Below are 13,793 nucleotides of genomic sequence, written 5' to 3'. Positions count from 1 at the left end.
CCCCTTAATTCCCTGGTTGAACTTGATGGACATATGTCTTTTTTCGACCGTACTAACTATGTAACTATGTAACATAACATGGGGGGGGGGGGTCTCCTGGCTGTTCACACAGGTGTGTCATTGCTGTACATTGACCATGCATTGCTTCTGTGGTATTGCAAAGGCAAAGACAAATGCTTCCAGCCATCCATTGCACTAATGGATTGGTCATCAGCTGGCTGTCTATGTCCCGCATCAATATAGACCAAAGTACAGAGGGTTAGGCTATGCTATTGTGCACCTACCTGATGCATCAGAAGGTGCGAGGCCCTTGCTAAATTCTGTGCACAGACTTTGAGATCTATGCTTTAGACTGTATCTAAACCTGCTCCAACATGGACTGACATTCTGGCCTACTTTCAGCCGATGCGACTTGTCTGTCGCTGAACAGTCGCTTTTTATGTATTCAGCACCTATGTATAATGTTGTAAAAATGCTCTAGAAGCTAAAGTCGCAGAAATGTCACACATATTTGGCCTGCAACTTTCTGTGCGACAAATTCAGACAGGAAAAATCAGTATAAATCCTTAGAAAATTATCCCCCAGTGTCTCCATCTGCTGGCGGTATTGAATAAGCATTGCTGCACTGATGGGGTATGCATTAGACGAAAAAAAAGAAGAAAAAGAAGAATAATACGCCCAGAAAAGAGGCGAAAAGGAGAAAAACGTAAAAAAACGTGAAAAAAAAGTAAGAGGAAGAGAAGGGAAAAAAAGGTGGAAATGGGTTTAAAAGTGATTTCGGCGGAGAAATATATATATATATATATATATATATATATATATATATATATATATATATATACGCGCACACACACACATATATATAAACGTATTCTCCGTTGAGATATTGCAGCCGCTGCTGTGTCCAGGCCCAGGAGCCTTAGCACTGTGCTGTGATGTCACTCAATACCACTGACATCACTAGGTGTAAACAACATCTCTCCTTTGCTGTGTATGTGACTATGGAGCTGTTTGGTGATGTCGTCTATTATGGCCTTCATAGAAGCAACAGGAGATTGTTGCATCCATCTAGAACCCTCAGAACTACAGTGCTATGATGTCACTCACTTCCACAGGCCTTGCAGAGTGTAAACAACAACAACCCAGCTTTGTTGTGTATGTAACCATAGGGATTTGTGATGTCACCTAGAACCTTCACAGCAGCGACAGCTTTATGAGGAGCATCAGCACTGCTCTGCCTGAGCAGAACCATCACCGCCATAGGTTGTCAAATAACCCGGGTTTAACCCACACAGGTAAGTCCAATGGGGTGCAGGCATGTCCTCTATGCTTACAGCTTCCCGTGGGTGTTGGTTTGATACCGTTTGGGGACAGCCAAGGAGGCATCTGCAGGCAACAAAGGTAGGTGTGTGCTTGTGTGTGTGTTTCCTATGCAGATCCTAAGCCCAGTGTCACATGCAAGTAGGAGGAGTAAGAAGGGTTCCTGGCAAATCCGGGTTATGGATTGCATTTAAAAAGGCCCCGTGGGAGTGCAATGGGCCCCTGTCTTGCTGCTTAGCAATAATGGTATGGGTTTAGGTTCTGCTGTGTGTACTGGTGGTTGACTGCCCCCCAGCCCAGAGTGTGCATGGAAAATTGTCTGGCAGCCTCCCTGACAGCAAGCAGTGATAGTGCCCATGAAGGGGACCTTGTTGGGCCCGCCCCTTTCACGGTTATCGCTTCTCGGCCTTTTGGCTAAGATCAAGTGTAGTATCTGTTCTTATCAGTTTAATATCTGATACGTCCCCTATCTGGGGACCATATATTAAATGGATTTTTGAGAACGGGGGCCGATTTCGAAGCTTGCTTCCGTCGCCCTATGCATTGACCCGATATGGCAGTATCTTCGGGTACAGTGCACCACCCCCTTACAGGGTTAAAAAGAAAGATTCCTACTTTCATTGCTACCTGCTTGCTGGCTAGCCAGCTAGCCAGCCCTGTGGGCCTTGCTGCTGCTGCTGCTGCAGCCAAAAAACAAAAGGTGGTGCTGCTGCTGCTGCTTCTGCTTCTGCTTGTGTCTGGCCGCTGTTGGAGCGTCCAGGCACAGGACTTCTGCTGCTGCTGACTAAATGGCCTCCTTAATTGGATCATTTGAGTAGCCAGCACACCTGTGCAGGTAGGGCATGACATGATAGGCAGCTGCCTTGATAGCGGGTGGGTGCTGAATGTTCCTAATTGACAAAATAAGATTAATGCTTATGAAGAAATATAAAATCTCATCCCTTCCCCAATATCGCGCCACACCCCTACCCCTTAATTCCCTGGTTGAACTTGATGGACATATGTCTTTTTTCGACCGTACTAACTATGTAACTATGTAACATAACATGGGGGGGGGGGGGTCTCCTGGCTGTTCACACAGGTGTGTCATTGCTGTACATTGACCATGCATTGCTTCTGTGGTATTGCAAAGGCAAAGACAAATGCTTCCAGCCATCCATTGCACTAATGGATTGGTCATCAGCTGGCTGTCTATGTCCCGCATCAATATAGACCAAAGTACAGAGGGTTAGGCTATGCTATTGTGCACCTACCTGATGCATCAGAAGGTGCGAGGCCCTTGCTAAATTCTGTGCACAGACTTTGAGATCTATGCTTTAGACTGTATCTAAACCTGCTCCAACATGGACTGACATTCTGGCCTACTTTCAGCCGATGCGACTTGTCTGTCGCTGAACAGTCGCTTTTTATGTATTCAGCACCTATGTATAATGTTGTAAAAATGCTCTAGAAGCTAAAGTCGCAGAAATGTCACACATATTTGGCCTGCAACTTTCTGTGCGACAAATTCAGACAGGAAAAATCAGTATAAATCCTTAGAAAATTATCCCCCAGTGTCTCCATCTGCTGGCGGTATTGAATAAGCATTGCTGCACTGATGGGGTATGCATTAGACGAAAAAAAAGAAGAAAAAGAAGAATAATACGCCCAGAAAAGAGGCGAAAAGGAGAAAAACGTAAAAAAACGTGAAAAAAAAGTAAGAGGAAGAGAAGGGAAAAAAAGGTGGAAATGGGTTTAAAAGTGATTTCGGCGGAGAAATATATATATATATATATATATATATATATATATATATATATATATACGCGCACACACACACATATATATAAACGTATTCTCCGTTGAGATATTGCAGCCGCTGCTGTGTCCAGGCCCAGGAGCCTTAGCACTGTGCTGTGATGTCACTCAATACCACTGACATCACTAGGTGTAAACAACATCTCTCCTTTGCTGTGTATGTGACTATGGAGCTGTTTGGTGATGTCGTCTATTATGGCCTTCATAGAAGCAACAGGAGATTGTTGCATCCATCTAGAACCCTCAGAACTACAGTGCTATGATGTCACTCACTTCCACAGGCCTTGCAGAGTGTAAACAACAACAACCCAGCTTTGTTGTGTATGTAACCATAGGGATTTGTGATGTCACCTAGAACCTTCACAGCAGCGACAGCTTTATGAGGAGCATCAGCACTGCTCTGCCTGAGCAGAACCATCACCGCCATAGGTTGTCAAATAACCCGGGTTTAACCCACACAGGTAAGTCCAATGGGGTGCAGGCATGTCCTCTATGCTTACAGCTTCCCGTGGGTGTTGGTTTGATACCGTTTGGGGACAGCCAAGGAGGCATCTGCAGGCAACAAAGGTAGGTGTGTGCTTGTGTGTGTGTTTCCTATGCAGATCCTAAGCCCAGTGTCACATGCAAGTAGGAGGAGTAAGAAGGGTTCCTGGCAAATCCGGGTTATGGATTGCATTTAAAAAGGCCCCGTGGGAGTGCAATGGGCCCCTGTCTTGCTGCTTAGCAATAATGGTATGGGTTTAGGTTCTGCTGTGTGTACTGGTGGTTGACTGCCCCCCAGCCCAGAGTGTGCATGGAAAATTGTCTGGCAGCCTCCCTGACAGCAAGCAGTGATAGTGCCCATGAAGGGGACCTTGTTGGGCCCGCCCCTTTCACGGTTATCGCTTCTCGGCCTTTTGGCTAAGATCAAGTGTAGTATCTGTTCTTATCAGTTTTCATGCTGGTGGGGATGGGTGCTGCATGGAGGATGCAGGTGTACCAGGGCTTTCCGGGGCTGGTTCTGAGGAATCAGCTCGACGGCTGCCCCGATGTGACCTGTTCCCTCCGGGTCTCGCCATGAGGCTGAGAGGGTCTAGAGCCGAGGTACTTTTGTGCCTCGGGGAGTGGTGACCCCGAGGTGCCGAAACTCACTGGGAGAATAGACTCACTGAGTTGAAGCACGGGCACCATAATCTCTTCACCTTGTGGCACTCACCTCTTGATTCCCGGCCTTCTGGCTAGGATCAGAGAAATTTTTATAGATCCGGCCGGATGTCCGGGCAGTATATCTGCACACATTCACTTATTTATTTCTTTTTTGTCTCACTGTGTCACTTTTTGCGTGTTGTGTGTTCACAGGATTTGTCAGGATGCGGTAGCCCTTCTGGGTGTCCCTCCTGGCGGTCTAGGGGAGGTGTGTGTGGCCATTAGGTTCCGCACCTCCCTGCAAACAACCCGGGTACTCCTGCTTTGGCAGGGTACCTACCGTAATCGGCTCTGCGGGCAGATACCTTGGCTAACGCCAAGGGGGATGCCGGGAGCATTTGTGGTCCCCTAGTAGCTTCGGCGAAAAGGGACATCGAACCTGGAACCTCGCAGGTACCTTTTGGTCCGGAGGCGAAGGGTAAGGTTTGTTGGGGGGCCTCTCTCCTATCGTAGAAGGGCTTGCGATAGACCGCATCCTTTGTGCACGTTTTTTTTAGTGTAACACGTTTGCACTTTTTCTTGCACTTTGGGTGAATCGAAAGCACGTTCCTCGGCTTTAGATAAAAAAAAAAAAAAATCTGTTCTTATCAGTTTAATATCTGATACGTCCCCTATCTGGGGACCATATATTAAATGGATTTTTGAGAACGGGGGCCGATTTCGAAGCTTGCTTCCGTCGCCCTATGCATTGACCCGATATGGCAGTATCTTCGGGTACAGTGCACCACCCCCTTACAGGGTTAAAAAGAAAGATTCCTACTTTCATTGCTACCTGCTTGCTGGCTAGCCAGCTAGCCAGCCCTGTGGGCCTTGCTGCTGCTGCTGCTGCAGCCAAAAAACAAAAGGTGGTGCTGCTGCTGCTGCTTCTGCTTCTGCTTGTGTCTGGCCGCTGTTGGAGCGTCCAGGCACAGGACTTCTGCTGCTGCTGACTAAATGGCCTCCTTAATTGGATCATTTGAGTAGCCAGCACACCTGTGCAGGTAGGGCATGACATGATAGGCAGCTGCCTTGATAGCGGGTGGGTGCTGAATGTTCCTAATTGACAAAATAAGATTAATGCTTATGAAGAAATATAAAATCTCATCCCTTCCCCAATATCGCGCCACACCCCTACCCCTTAATTCCCTGGTTGAACTTGATGGACATATGTCTTTTTTCGACCGTACTAACTATGTAACTATGTAACATAACATGGGGGGGGGGGGTCTCCTGGCTGTTCACACAGGTGTGTCATTGCTGTACATTGACCATGCATTGCTTCTGTGGTATTGCAAAGGCAAAGACAAATGCTTCCAGCCATCCATTGCACTAATGGATTGGTCATCAGCTGGCTGTCTATGTCCCGCATCAATATAGACCAAAGTACAGAGGGTTAGGCTATGCTATTGTGCACCTACCTGATGCATCAGAAGGTGCGAGGCCCTTGCTAAATTCTGTGCACAGACTTTGAGATCTATGCTTTAGACTGTATCTAAACCTGCTCCAACATGGACTGACATTCTGGCCTACTTTCAGCCGATGCGACTTGTCTGTCGCTGAACAGTCGCTTTTTATGTATTCAGCACCTATGTATAATGTTGTAAAAATGCTCTAGAAGCTAAAGTCACAGAAATGTCACACATATTTGGCCTGCAACTTTCTGTGCGACAAATTCAGACAGGAAAAATCAGTATAAATCCTTAGAAAATTATCCCCCAGTGTCTCCATCTGCTGGCGGTATTGAATAAGCATTGCTGCACTGATGGGGTATGCATTAGACGAAAAAAAAGAAGAAAAAGAAGAATAATACGCCCAGAAAAGAGGCGAAAAGGAGAAAAACGTAAAAAAACGTGAAAAAAAAGTAAGAGGAAGAGAAGGGAAAAAAAGGTGGAAATGGGTTTAAAAGTGATTTCGGCGGAGAAATATATATATATATATATATATATATATATATATATATATATATACGCGCACACACACACATATATATAAACGTATTCTCCGTTGAGATATTGCAGCCGCTGCTGTGTCCAGGCCCAGGAGCCTTAGCACTGTGCTGTGATGTCACTCAATACCACTGACATCACTAGGTGTAAACAACATCTCTCCTTTGCTGTGTATGTGACTATGGAGCTGTTTGGTGATGTCGTCTATTATGGCCTTCATAGAAGCAACAGGAGATTGTTGCATCCATCTAGAACCCTCAGAACTACAGTGCTATGATGTCACTCACTTCCACAGGCCTTGCAGAGTGTAAACAACAACAACCCAGCTTTGTTGTGTATGTAACCATAGGGATTTGTGATGTCACCTAGAACCTTCACAGCAGCGACAGCTTTATGAGGAGCATCAGCACTGCTCTGCCTGAGCAGAACCATCACCGCCATAGGTTGTCAAATAACCCGGGTTTAACCCACACAGGTAAGTCCAATGGGGTGCAGGCATGTCCTCTATGCTTACAGCTTCCCGTGGGTGTTGGTTTGATACCGTTTGGGGACAGCCAAGGAGGCATCTGCAGGCAACAAAGGTAGGTGTGTGCTTGTGTGTGTGTTTCCTATGCAGATCCTAAGCCCAGTGTCACATGCAAGTAGGAGGAGTAAGAAGGGTTCCTGGCAAATCCGGGTTATGGATTGCATTTAAAAAGGCCCCGTGGGAGTGCAATGGGCCCCTGTCTTGCTGCTTAGCAATAATGGTATGGGTTTAGGTTCTGCTGTGTGTACTGGTGGTTGACTGCCCCCCAGCCCAGAGTGTGCATGGAAAATTGTCTGGCAGCCTCCCTGACAGCAAGCAGTGATAGTGCCCATGAAGGGGACCTTGTTGGGCCCGCCCCTTTCACGGTTATCGCTTCTCGGCCTTTTGGCTAAGATCAAGTGTAGTATCTGTTCTTATCAGTTTAATATCTGATACGTCCCCTATCTGGGGACCATATATTAAATGGATTTTTGAGAACAGGGGCCGATTTCGAAGCTTGCTTCCGTCGCCCTATGCATTGACCCGATATGGCAGTATCTTCGGGTACAGTGCACCACCCCCTTACAGGGTTAAAAAGAAAGATTCCTACTTTCATTGCTACCTGCTTGCTGGCTAGCCAGCTAGCCAGCCCTGTGGGCCTTGCTGCTGCTGCTGCTGCAGCCAAAAAACAAAAGGTGGTGCTGCTGCTGCTTCTGCTTCTGCTTGTGTCTGGCCGCTGTTGGAGCGTCCAGGCACAGGACTTCTGCTGCTGCTGACTAAATGGCCTCCTTAATTGGATCATTTGAGTAGCCAGCACACCTGTGCAGGTAGGGCATGACATGATAGGCAGCTGCCTTGATAGCGGGTGGGTGCTGAATGTTCCTAATTGACAAAATAAGATTAATGCTTATGAAGAAATATAAAATCTCATCCCTTCCCCAATATCGCGCCACACCCCTACCCCTTAATTCCCTGGTTGAACTTGATGGACATATGTCTTTTTTCGACCGTACTAACTATGTAACTATGTAACATAACATGGGGGGGGGGGGGTCTCCTGGCTGTTCACACAGGTGTGTCATTGCTGTACATTGACCATGCATTGCTTCTGTGGTATTGCAAAGGCAAAGACAAATGCTTCCAGCCATCCATTGCACTAATGGATTGGTCATCAGCTGGCTGTCTATGTCCCGCATCAATATAGACCAAAGTACAGAGGGTTAGGCTATGCTATTGTGCACCTACCTGATGCATCAGAAGGTGCGAGGCCCTTGCTAAATTCTGTGCACAGACTTTGAGATCTATGCTTTAGACTGTATCTAAACCTGCTCCAACATGGACTGACATTCTGGCCTACTTTCAGCCGATGCGACTTGTCTGTCGCTGAACAGTCGCTTTTTATGTATTCAGCACCTATGTATAATGTTGTAAAAATGCTCTAGAAGCTAAAGTCGCAGAAATGTCACACATATTTGGCCTGCAACTTTCTGTGCGACAAATTCAGACAGGAAAAATCTGTATAAATCCTTAGAAAATTATCCCCCAGTGTCTCCATCTGCTGGCGGTATTGAATAAGCATTGCTGCACTGATGGGGTATGCATTAGACGAAAAAAAAGAAGAAAAAGAAGAATAATACGCCCAGAAAAGAGGCGAAAAGGAGAAAAACGTAAAAAAACGTGAAAAAAAAGTAAGAGGAAGAGAAGGGAAAAAAAGGTGGAAATGGGTTTAAAAGTGATTTCGGCGGAGAATATATATATATATATATATATATATATATATATATATATACGCGCACACACACACACATATATATAAACGTATTCTCCGTTGAGATATTGCAGCCGCTGCTGTGTCCAGGCCCAGGAGCCTTAGCACTGTGCTGTGATGTCACTCAATACCACTGACATCACTAGGTGTAAACAACATCTCTCCTTTGCTGTGTATGTGTGTCACGATGCCGGCTGGCAGGTAGTGGATCCTCTGTGCCAGAGAGGGATTGGCGTGGACCGTGCTAGTGGACCGGTTCTAAGCCACTACTGGTTTTCACCAGAGCCCGCCGCAAAGCGGGATGGTCTTGCTGCGGCGGTAGTGACCAGGTCGTATCCACTAGCAACGGCTCACCTCTCTGGCTGCTGAAGATAGGCGCGGTACAAGGGAGTAGGCAAAAGCAAGGTCGGACGTAGCAGAAGGTCGGGGCAGGCAGCAAGGATCGTAGTCAGGGGCAACGGCAGAAGGTCTGGAAACACAGGCAAAGAACACACAAGGAACGCTTTCACTGGCACTAAGGCAACAAGATCCGGCAAGGGAGTGCAGGGGAAGTGAGGTGATATAGGGAAGTGCACAGGTGAACACACTAATTGGAACCACTGCGCCAATCAGCGGCGCAGTGGCCCTTTAAATCGCAGAGACCCGGCGCGCGCGCGCCCTAGGGAGCGGGGCCGCGCGCGCCGGGACAGAACAGACGGAGAGCGAGTCAGGTAGGGGAGCCGGGGTGCGCATCGCGAGCGGGCGCTACCCGCATCGCGAATCGCATCCCGGCTGGCAGCGGAATCGCAGCGCCCCGGGTCAGAGGACGTGACCGGAGCGCTGCCGCGGGGAGAGTGAAGCGAGCGCTCCGGGGAGGAGCGGGGACCCGGAGCGCTCGGCGTAACAGTACCCCCCCCCTTGGGTCTCCCCCTCTTCTTAGAGCCTGAGAACCTGAGGAGCAGATTTTTGTCTAGGATGTTGTCCTCAGGTTCCCAGGATCTCTCTTCAGGACCACAACCCTCCCAGTCCACTAAAAAAAAATTTTTCCCTCTGACCTTTTTGGCAGCTAAAATTTCTTTGACCGAGAAGATGTCCGAGGAGCCGGAAACAGGAGTGGGAGGAACAGATTTGGGAGAAAAACGGTTGAGGATGAGTGGTTTGAGAAGAGAGACGTGAAAGGCATTAGGGATACGAAGAGAGGGAGGAAGAAGAAGTTTATAAGAGACAGGATTAATTTGACACAAAATTTTGAAAGGACCAAGATAGCGTGGTCCCAACTTGTAGCTAGGGACACGGAAGCGGACATATTTAGCGGAGAGCCATACCTTGTCTCCAGGGGAAAAAACGGGGGGAGCTCTTCTTTTCTTATCCGCGAACTTCTTCATGCGTGATGAAGCCTGTAAGAGAGATTTTTGGGTCTCTCTCCATATGATGGAAAGGTCACGAGAAATTTCATCCACAGCGGGCAGACCAGAGGGCAAGGGAGTAGGGAGGGGGGGAAGAGGGTGACGCCCGTACACCACGAAAAATGGGGATTTGGAGGAAGACTCAGAGACCCTGAAGTTATACGAGAATTCGGCCCATGGGAGGAGATCTGCCCAGTCATCCTGGCGGGAGGAAACAAAATGTCGCAAATAATCACCCAAGATCTGGTTAATCCTTTCTACTAGTCCATTGGACTGGGGATGATATGCAGAAGAAAAATTTAATTTAATCTTGAGTTGTTTACAGAGAGCCCTCCAGAATTTAGACACGAATTGGACGCCTCTATCCGAGACAATCTGTGTAGGCAACCCGTGAAGACGAAAAATGTGTACAAAAAATTGTTTAGCCAACTGAGGCGCAGAAGGAAGACCAGGAAGAGGGATGAAATGTGCCATTTTGGAGAATCGATCAACGACCACCCAAATAACAGTGTTGCCACGGGAAGGGGGTAAATCAGTAATAAAATCCATACCAATCAGAGACCAAGGCTGTTCGGGGACAGGCAGAGGATGAAGAAAACCAGCGGGCTTCTGGCGAGGAGTCTTATCCCGGGCACAGATAGTGCAGGCTCGCACAAAGTCCACAACATCCGTCTCCAGAGTCGGCCACCAATAGAAGCGGGAGATGAGTTGCACAGATTTCTTGATACCCGCATGACCTGCGAGATGGGAGGAGTGACCCCATTTGAGGATTCCGAGGCGTTGGCGAGGAGAAACAAAGGTCTTTCCTGGAGGAGTCTGCCTGATGGAGGCAGGAGAAGTGGAGATCAGGCAGTCAGGTGGAATGATGTGTTGCGGAGAGAGTTCAACTTCTGAGGCATCCGAGGAACGAGAGAGAGCATCAGCCCTAATGTTCTTATCGGCAGGACGAAAGTGAATCTCAAAATTAAATCGGGCAAAGAACAGAGACCACCGGGCCTGGCGAGGATTCAGCCGTTGGGCAGACTGGAGGTAGGAGAGGTTCTTGTGGTCGGTGTAGATAATAACAGGAGAACTTGATCCCTCCAGCAGATGCCTCCATTCCTCAAGTGCTAATTTAATGGCTAGAAGCTCTCGATCCCCGATGGAGTAGTTCCTCTCCGCTGGAGAGAAGGTCCTAGAGAAAAAACCACAAGTGACAGCATGCCCGGAAGAATTTTTTTGTAGAAGAACAGCTCCAGCTCCCACTGAGGAGGCATCAACCTCCAATAGGAAGGGTTTGGAAGGGTCAGGTCTGGAGAGGACGGGAGCCGAAGAAAAGGCAGACTTGAGTCGTTTAAAGGCGTCTTCTGCTTGAGGAGGCCAGGACTTGGGATCAGCATTTTTTTTGGTTAAAGCCACGATAGGAGCCACAATGGTAGAAAAATGTGGAATAAATTGCCTGTAATAATTGGCGAACCCCAAAAAGCGTTGGATAGCACGGAGTCCGGAGGGGCGTGGCCAATCTAAGACGGCAGAGAGTTTGTCTGGATCCATCTGTAGTCCCTGGCCAGAGACCAAATATCCTAGAAAAGGAAGAGATTGGCATTCAAACAGACATTTCTCAATTTTGGCATAGAGTTGGTTGTCACGAAGTCTCTGAAGAACCATACGGACATGCTGGCGGTGTTCTTCTAGATTGGCAGAAAAAATTAGGATATCGTCCAGATATACAACAACACAGGAGTATAACAGATCACGAAAAATTTCATTGACAAAGTCTTGGAAGACGGCAGGGGCGTTGCACAGTCCAAAGGGCATGACCAGATACTCAAAGTGTCCATCTCTGGTGTTAAATGCCGTTTTCCACTCGTCCCCCTCTCTGATGCGGATGAGGTTATAGGCGCCTCTTAAGTCCAATTTAGTGAAGATGTGGGCACCTTGGAGGCGATCAAAGAGTTCAGAGATGAGGGGTAAGGGGTAGCGGTTCTTAACCGTGATTTTATTAAGACCGCGGTAGTCAATGCAAGGACGTAGGGAGCCATCTTTTTTGGACACAAAGAAAAATCCGGCTCCGGCAGGAGAGGAGGATTTACGGATAAAGCCCTTTTTTAGATTCTCCTGGACGTATTCGGACATGGCAAGAGTCTCTGGGGCAGAGAGAGGATAAATTCTGCCCCGGGGTGGAGTAGTGCCCGGGAGGAGGTCGATAGGGCAATCATAAGGCCTGTGAGGAGGTAGAGTCTCAGCTTGTTTTTTGCAGAAAACATCCGCGAAGTCCATATAGGCCTTAGGGAGACCGGTTACTGGAGGAACCACAGAGTTACGGCAAGGGTTACTGGGAACCGGTTTTAGACAGTTCTTGGAACAAGAGGACCCCCAACTCTTGATCTCCCCAGTGGACCAATCCAGGGTAGGGGAATGAAGTTGAAGCCAGGGAAGTCCAAGGAGAATTTCCGAGGTGCAATTGGGGAGGACCAAAAGTTCAATCCTCTCATGATGAGATCCGATGCTCATAAGAAGGGGCTCCGTGCGGAAACGTATGGTACAGTCCAATCTTTCATTATTTACACAATTGATGTAGAGGGGTCTGGCGAGACTGGTCACCGGGATGTTGAACCTGTTGACGAGAGAGGCCAAAATAAAATTTCCTGCAGATCCAGAGTCCAAGAAGGCCACTGTAGAGAAGGAGAAGGCAGAGGCAGACATCCGCACAGGCACAGTAAGACGTGGAGAAGCAGAGTAGACATCAAGGACTGTCTCACCTTTGTGCGGAGTCAGCGTACGTCTTTCCAGGCGGGGGGAACGGATAGGACAATCTCTCAGGAAGTGTTCGGTACTAGCACAGTACAGGCAGAGGTTCTCCATACGGCGTCGTGTCCTCTCTTGAGGTGTCAGGCGAGACCGATCGACCTGCATAGCCTCCACGGCGGGAGGCACAGGAACAGATTGCAGGGGACCAGAGGAGAGAGGAGCCGAGGAGAAGAAACGCCTCGTGCGAACAGAGTCCATATCTTGGCGGAGTTCCTGACGCCTTTCGGAAAAACGCATGTCAATGCGAGTGGCTAGGTGAATAAGTTCATGTAGATTAGCAGGAATTTCTCGTGCGGCCAGAACATCTTTAATGTTGCTGGATAGGCCTTTTTTGAAGGTCGCGCAGAGGGTCTCATTATTCCAGGACAATTCTGAAGCAAGAGTACGGAATTGTACGGCATACTCGCCAACGGAAGAATTACCCTGGACCAGGTTCAACAGGGCAGTCTCAGCAGAAGAGGCTCGGGCAGGTTCCTCAAAGACACTTCGGATTTCCGAGAAGAAGGAGTGTACAGAGGCAGTGACGGGGTCATTGCGGTCCCAGAGCGGTGTGGCCCATGACAGGGCTTTTCCGGACAGAAGGCTGACTACGAAAGCCACCTTAGACCTTTCAGTGGGAAACAGGTCCGACATCATCTCCAGATGCAGGGAACATTGGGAAAGAAAGCCACGGCAAAACTTAGAGTCCCCATCAAATTTATCCGGCAAGGATAAGCGTATCCCAGGAGCGGCCACTCGCTGCGGAGGAGGTGCAGGAGCTGGCGGAGGAGATGACTGCTGAAGCTGTGGTAGTAACTGTTGTAGCATAATGGTCAGTTGAGACAGCTGTTGGCCTTGTTGCGCTATCTGTTGTGACTGCTGGGCGACCACCGTGGTGAGGTCAGCGACAACTGGCAGAGGAACTTCAGCGGGATCCATGGCCGGATCTACTGTCACGATGCCGGCTGGCAGGTAGTGGATCCTCTGTGCCAGAGAGGGATTGGCGTGGACCGTGCTAGTGGACCGGTTCTAAGCCACTACTGGTTTTCACCAGAGCCCGCCGCAAAGCGGGATGGTCTTGCTGCGGCGGTAGTGACCAGGTCGTATCCACTAGCAACGGCTCACCTCTCTGGCTGCTG

The 13,793-nt window shown here is 48.5% G+C and overlaps 2 non-coding genes and 2 pseudogenes across 2 annotated transcripts; all 4 read left to right on the top strand.

Moving 5' to 3' along the window:
• Positions 1-1,714: 1,714 nt before the first annotated feature.
• Positions 1,715-1,905, top strand: LOC130335256 (U2 spliceosomal RNA). Its single transcript, XR_008876919.1, has one exon. It is a non-coding gene; the product is annotated as a U2 spliceosomal RNA (small nuclear RNA).
• A 2,092-nt stretch (positions 1,906-3,997) lies between these two features.
• On the top strand, positions 3,998-4,157 carry LOC130335297 (U2 spliceosomal RNA; annotated as a pseudogene).
• Positions 4,158-4,851: 694 nt separating this feature from the next.
• LOC130335294 (U2 spliceosomal RNA) lies at positions 4,852-5,032 on the top strand (annotated as a pseudogene).
• A 2,089-nt stretch (positions 5,033-7,121) lies between these two features.
• On the top strand, positions 7,122-7,312 carry LOC130335307 (U2 spliceosomal RNA). Its single transcript, XR_008876958.1, has one exon. It is a non-coding gene; the product is annotated as a U2 spliceosomal RNA (small nuclear RNA).
• The last annotated feature ends 6,481 nt before the right edge of the window (positions 7,313-13,793 follow it).

The sequence above is a fragment of the Hyla sarda genome, unplaced genomic scaffold (assembly GCF_029499605.1).
Source record: "Hyla sarda isolate aHylSar1 unplaced genomic scaffold, aHylSar1.hap1 scaffold_449, whole genome shotgun sequence".
NCBI lineage: Eukaryota > Metazoa > Chordata > Amphibia > Anura > Hylidae > Hyla > Hyla sarda.
This window is presented reverse-complemented; position numbering and strand designations above follow the sequence as displayed.